General features: G+C 35.9%; 1 long non-coding RNA gene across 1 annotated transcript; it reads left to right on the forward strand.

Annotated features, from left to right (window-relative positions):
- The first annotated feature begins 6,684 nt into the window (after positions 1-6,684).
- LOC113316846 lies at positions 6,685-7,215 on the forward strand. The gene is made up of 3 exons (XR_003343046.1): positions 6,685-6,743; positions 6,838-6,873; positions 7,164-7,215. It is a non-coding gene; the product is annotated as an uncharacterized LOC113316846 (long non-coding RNA).
- The last annotated feature ends 247 nt before the right edge of the window (positions 7,216-7,462 follow it).

Genomic DNA, 7,462 nt, shown 5'->3' on the forward strand with positions numbered 1-7,462 from the left:
CGTGTGTAGCCTTAGGTACGGGTCTACTGATATCCGGGAGGATCCAGACCCATTGACACCCCTGGTTTTATGACTTTACGAAATGGAAAAGTCAAAAGTTAATTTACTTTTTACCAAATAATTTTGGAAGGGACTAAATACAACCCCTACAACTTCTGTAATAAACAAAACAAAACAAAAAAAACTTCTGTAATATTGTGAACCTTAAGGCCAAGAATTATGATGCTGGGCATCCTTTCCCTATCCCTCAAATAAAGCGAAGGGATATGGGTCACAAGGCATCTCCAATATGGTGCCATTTTATCCCTTCCCTTCAGGACACGGAAACTGAGTTTCTGTATGAATAAGTGCTATACAGAAACTCAGTATCCGTTTTTTTCTCCATTTTTTTTGTTAGGAGTATATTTGTAGAGGTAAAAAAAGATATTTTAGAGTAAGAAAAAGAGATATAATAGGTAATAAAAAAAGAGTTTTAGTAAAAAAAAAAAAAAACGAAAAAAGAGAGTTTTAGGGTAAAACTTAAAAAACCAAATACAGATACTCAGTTACCGTGTATCCGTCTCATTCTCTTCTCTATTACCCGGATCAGCTGTGATCCACCTAGTAGGAAAATCCAGGGACATCCCTACTTATGTAGGGATATGGGAGACCATAATAGTTGTCAATTCGAATTTTTCCCTACATATGAGGGATAGGGAAGGGAAATAGGACACTATAGTGCTTGGCCTAATCATATATGTAAAGAAAACTTACCTATCATGTTCTTTGAAGTAATTTTGTTTCAGATATCCAACATAATTGTTGGCCCGAGACTCCGAGTAAAAAGAAAGAACAATCACAGGACAAGATTTTTTATTCTATGATTTTTTGAAAAGAGGTTTATTCCAACAATTTTCACCGATGGAAGAGGAAATTTAAAGCTTATCGCCAATTAGATAAAACAAGACAAGACTTTCTTTTGTATTCTTTAAATCTTCATATGGATTTTTGTCCGTAACAAAGAAGAATTGGATCTCAAAACCTATCTTCTTTTCATTTTTTTTTAATCTTAGAATGATAAATTTAAATTCAAGTTTGTGTTTTATCGGGTCAAATTTTTTATTTGATATATGAAATAAGCAAGATTTATGCATCATACATTTCAAGAGTCACCCTGGTTTGGGAATTTTTCGAAGTTGTTTTATCATATTTTTGGGAAGATGAGGAAGAGAAAGGCAAGTATTGTTCACCCATGTTAATTAAGTTAACAATATTTTTAAAAGGATTGTATTTTTGTATGGGTTGTATTTAGTCACTGCCATAACTTAATATGAATTGAAAAGTTATATTTGAAAAATTAACTGTAGGGGTAAATTTTTATGATTTACCGCCTTAACTTCTAAAATTTCTTTTTGCACTACTTTTAAAGATTGTTGAAGCCATACTGTAAGTGTTACCTTGGCAACTTTGTGAAAATTAGAAAAAGCATGAAATGATTTTACTATGTGAGAGAAGATTGCCTCACACTTTTATTCGCATATTATCTCACACTTTCGAACGTCATTTTTATGAATAAATTAAAATTCAAACAATAACGAGTTTGAAACTAATGTTCTCGGGATACTGTATGTTCCTTATTTCTTAACATATGGTCTTCAGTAGAGATGGTAATCTACTGTTTTTGTCTTTCTTGTTGTATTCGTTTGACAAGCGGGACAATGTGATCTGCTATAATTGGTTGTAGTTTTAATGGTTTTATCGTCTGCAAGTATTGATTGGAATCCATGATATTCGACTCATATATACAGGTGACGTATACGCAAGTGAGGTTCCAAAAAAAAAGGACAAAATAATGATTTTGCTCCTTAAGTTTATTGAGGGGATGAAAAGTGTTAGAGTATAGCTCGGTCGAACTCGCCAAGCGTTGGTATGTAAAGGTTGTCGATGTCACTATAATACAGTAGTAAAGTCATTATATGATGACACCGGTGATCTGAGTTCGAAACCCGTCAGCACCAATTCTTTACCAATAAAAAAAAAGGTTGAGACATACCATCTTTTGAACTTCGTAGACATGACATCGAGATAATTTTGTATATAGTTTTATGATTATGTATAAGAGTTTATGGTGAATATTTCATCCTAAGAAACAATATTTTACATTTGTTTAAAGGAAGTAGGTTCGTGAACTTTTTTCATGAATTGAAAGGTGAAAAGCGGGGGGTCTAACAACCACACCCAATATTTCGTTCGACGATCTGTATGGACTAACTCCAATATAATTCTGTGATAATCAGCTAGACAGTCAGACTCAATCAAAGAAATATATCCAAGAGTTATATCTCTATTTCTCAATACAATCTGCAATCGAACAGATAGGAATCTGTGATCCTGATTGATACGAGAAATAACTTGAACAGTATCAAAAACCAATATTCAAGTGTCAATAAATTACTACCCAACAAACAAGATTAGATTTCCCAGTTTATTGAAATACGCACAACCTGTGATATTTTAAATATATAAAAAAATATAACGCAGAAAAGAAATGACACAGATACCAGAAATTTTGTTAATGAGGAAACCGCAAATGCAAAAAAACCTCGGGACCTAGTCCAGATTTGAACACCATACTGTATTAAGCCACTACAGACACTAGCCTACTACAAATTAACTTCGGACTGGAATGTAGTTGAACTATAACCAATCTTACACTGATCAAGGTACAGTCGTGTTCCCTACGCCTCTGAATCCCAGCATGATCTCACCCACAACTAAGTGTTGCTACGACCCAAAGTCGAAGATTTCTAAACAAATATGTCTCCCACAGAAATGTTTATTCTGATAAATAAATATGTCTCTCACAGAAATACCTATGAAGTTTTGTTCATTCTTATGATAAATCAAGTTGCACAGGAACCAATTGATAATCCAGTCTTATATTCCTGAAGAAAATCCTAGAAATATCAATCACCTCACAATAACTTAACTATATGGTAGTAGAAAAAGTAATTGTGGAATCAAAAAGAATGAGACGAAGAGCTTTGTGATTACTTTCTATATCTTACCTGTGACTGACCAGAGAATTACGCCTTTGGCGCGTTGCCACGCAGGACGTAACTTCCCCTGTGCGCCATGATGATGCTACAGTCCGGGCCTTAAAGCTAGGAAAATGCACGTCCATTCACCCTTGCAAGCATGCTCGTGGAGCATGATGCAGCTGACATAGTTTCCACACTGTTCCAACTTACCCTTGTTATGTGAAGGGTTTAAAGCCTTGAAGGCTACGGCCGATGCACCTCACATGCATCAGTGGATTTGGAGTCTTGTCCAGGAATAAGGCATGCTTGGACTTGCACATAGGCCATTGACAGCCTAATTCCATCTCCCTTAGGCTTATGCAATCTCTGATAACTTGCAAATCGATTTAGCTCACTTTCCAGGCCATACCCAATGCGCCACTGGTACATGCCTAAGTCGAACGGCTTGATAGGAAGTACGAGCATCCACTTGTTGGCATGAAACTTGCCTCATCAAGTCTGGCCACAATCATCTCTTGCATCGAGCTACCGAGCTTATATGATATGAGGGTCCCAAGTGTTGGACCGGCAATGCTGCAACTCATTTCGGCTGTCTACGAACCCTTTCCTACTATAAAGGTATCAAGCACAGACCGTAGTTCATCCCGAAGGGACAAAAGATTAAGCAAACTCATTTCCAAAGACATGGCTAAGCAATAATGGTAATGGCCTGGTCTGTATAGTCCATTCCGCAAAGATGCACAATGATTATGCATCATTGGGTCCGCGTCGTGGCATAGTGATGCCTTCACATCAAATGCTCTTTTCGCAGGGCTACACAACTATAAATGACCCTTAGGAATCATTTATATTCTTCTGGATAAGCTACGAAGCTTACTTGGAACATAGTCCGCATATGCACCTTCAACCAACTACCCCTCCCTATATATGTTAACTTGTAATTTCTACAAGTATGAGTTGGGGACCAAATTGACATGCATGCTTCACTGTTAATTAGCAATGATTTTGTTCCTTCGCAATGATTGTGTTCATTCGCAATGATTGGTTTTGTTCGTAATGATTGCGTGTAATGATTGCGTAACACTCGTTCGGCCAGCCCTCTCTGGTCTGATGCACAATGATTGTGCGATATTGGCTCTAGGCCAATAACCTTCGAAATGCGCAATAATTACGCTGCAAGCTCAAGTCCACCTACCCAACTGGCCTAATGCATCATTTGATGCGAGATTTGGCCCTTAGCCAAATGCCAAACATAGTGCGCCATTTTGACGCGATGTTGGCCTTAAGCCAATCTACTGCAACTGAAGATTTGGATGAAGCTTCATCTCAGGCCATAGCGCATCTTTCAACATGCGCCATGCCAAAAACACTGGGTACATTACCTATCAGAGATAGATCTCGAGCAAATCTTAGAAAAGATAGTACTCAACATGATAGAACAAGTAAGATCAGAATACGCAACTACAGAGAAAATAGTTGGATCTGGCTTCAGAATCCCAATAAAGTCTTTAAGTCGTTAACCTATAATGGTTTTAGGAAAAACCTAGGTTAAAGGAGAATTGAATCTAATCGCAACTAGTATCAAAACATGATGTGTGGGGATTAGGTTTCCCAATTGCTAGAGTTCTCCTTTATATAGCCTTTCAAATCAAGGTTTGCTAACTTAGCTTAGAAACAAAGCATTCCATATTCACTGTTAGATGAAAATCGTATTTAAGATACAAGTTAATTTTGTTTGAAACCAAAGCAACATCTCTCCACCATTAGATGGTCTTAGATTGTCACACACAAATGAAATATACCTTCATTAAGATATGGTTAATCGTACCTAAATGTGTGAATTGAGTTGGCTCAATAATAGTTAACCAAAGTTATCCATATGAACGCTTTTGTCTCAACCACATTCATCTAGTAATCTAGATCAACTATGATGATCAATCAATCATGAAAGATAATCAAATGAATATAATTGTGTTTCATAGAGTTGTTCAATTGTTGACAATCACATAGAAGAGTATATGATCCAATTAAAACAAAATCGAATTGATTCATAACATACAAAGTACAAGAATCAGTTCATGAAAATTAACCCACGGTTTGCAAAGATTGTATTCCTTATTTCATAAATATATTTTCTCATGAGTATGAGAACTTACTTAACTGATTTTAAAACTTCAACCACTAAGTTTGCAAACGGGTATGCAAACTATAGTTCCGGACTTTGGTCTTGTCCAACAGTTTGCAAACGGGTATGCAAACTATGTTGATTGTGTAACTAAATTTTGACGCAAATCGTCTCAATACGAAAGGATGAAGTTCTAGTTTTTTCAATTTTCCTCGAATTCGCTCCAACTTGATCAGAATTTCAATTGAAGTGTCGAGTCTTGATTGTGTAACTATATTTTTACCCAAACCGCGTGAATTCGAAAGGATGAAGTTCCACTTTCTTCGGTTTCCCTCGAATTCTTTCCAACCCGATCAAAATTTCCGCTAAAGTGTGTCGAGTCTTGATTATGCAACTAAATTTTTACCCAAACCACGTGAATTCGAAAGGATGAAGTTCCACTTTCTTCGGTTTCCCTCGAATTCTTTCCAACCCGATCAAAATTTCCGCTAAAGTGTGTCGAGTCTTGATTATGCAACTAAATTTTTACCCAAACCACGTGAATTCGAAAGGATGAAGTTCCAGTTTCTTCAGTTTTCCTGAATTCTTTCCAAATCAATCCAAATTTCCGCTGAAGTGTCGATTCTTGATTATGCAACTAAATTTTTACCCAAACCGCATGAATTCAAAAGGATAGAATTGTCGAGTCTTGACTACCGACAACATCTCGTTGCAATTCCACAATAACATTTATTGTCAAATAACATAATTTTGTGCAAAACTGGACAACTACCCCAATGATTGCAGTATGCCATGTAACCAAAAACGACTTGATTATGAGTGAGACTAGGAATTATCCCACCGACTATAGAGTATTATATATAACTCTAATATTCTTAATTTTGATTAAATTTGTGTGGCAATATTATTTTATTATACTCACAAAAACAATTTTACCAAAAAAATCTTTACATTTTTTTTGTTGGTGCCGTTCAACCCAGTCAAATCCGTTTGATAATAGTAAAAGATAACTTTGGAGTGGAACGAGCTATAGTTTATATGCCAGGTCACATTCGAGATTATGCGAGTCTCAATAGCGGTATGTTCTTGGTGGGCTTATGGCGTGTACGCTTACTAAAAAAATATAAAAGAAAAAAAGTAAAGACGCGTGTCGTTGATGTCACCGATGTCAAAAGAAAGTTTTCTCCAAAAATCTATTCTAGATCTGGCGTATCTTCCTCACTTCATCCCATCTCTATCTATCTTCATCTTCGGCAATTTTTTTTTTCCGGAAATTCTAATATTTTGTCAGAAAATTAGGGGTTATTCGGAGGAGATATGGTCTGCAATTTTGGAAATTTTTCAGCATTGTCGTAGGATGAAAATCTGATGTAAACAAGAATATCTTGACAAGGAATGGAAGAAGAAGATCTAGCGGGAATAATCTCGGTCAATATTTTTCTCGATTTGAACCTTAACAATTTCATTTGGCGGGATGAAATCAAAAGAAAATCCTTTTGGGCGGGGATTATTCCCGCTTGCTGTGAATCTGTCCGCCTATATAAAGAGCCCTAAAATGATAAACAAATTGCATCGAATTTCATCTTCATCTTATTTAGGTATGTTTTCTTCTGGATTTCTCATCAACTAGAAAGGGAACCCTTAGCTTGATTTTTTTTTCAAACCCTAATTGGTTTTAATTTCTGTTGACAGGGAACTTATCTGAATTGGATTGTGGTTTTCTTAAAGGTATAATTCTCAAACTTGATTTTGCTGAATTACAGTTTTCTAAATACATTCTCGGTGTTTTTTATATCTTGGGCAAAATAGTTACAGGTTATGAATATTTTATTTTGATACTGTGGGTTTTACTCTTCATGGTTTTGTTGTGGTTGGTTAATTCCCTAATGACCTAGAGATGTGCTCATTATTTTGAATTCCCTGTGTATTTCTTCTTGTATCACTTGGCATTTTAATTATCAGTCTTAATGTGTAAATTTCCATTGAGATGTGCTCATTATTTTCTCTCTTAGTATCAGGTGCAATTGTCGCAGCTGAAGCCGAAGAAAGGGAAGCCGAATAATACGTTTGTATTGAGTGAGTACTTCCATGTGGATAGGCTGAGGATAAAATGTTTTTCTTAGTTTATGTTTCTCGTATTGCTGTTATTTATGTATATTATCTTGTATGGAAGTCAGAATTAGGGAAAACTTAATGTATATGATCTTGTACAAAGTTAGTAGCTGGACACCTAGGCAAAACATTGTGCTCACTGCAAAATCTTTTCCCTGTCATATACGTTCTCTTCTCATATCCGATCTTTATTTGTCGTGCGATT

This window comes from Papaver somniferum, chromosome 10 (genome assembly GCF_003573695.1).
Source record: "Papaver somniferum cultivar HN1 chromosome 10, ASM357369v1, whole genome shotgun sequence".
NCBI classification, from domain to species: domain Eukaryota; kingdom Viridiplantae; phylum Streptophyta; class Magnoliopsida; order Ranunculales; family Papaveraceae; genus Papaver; species Papaver somniferum.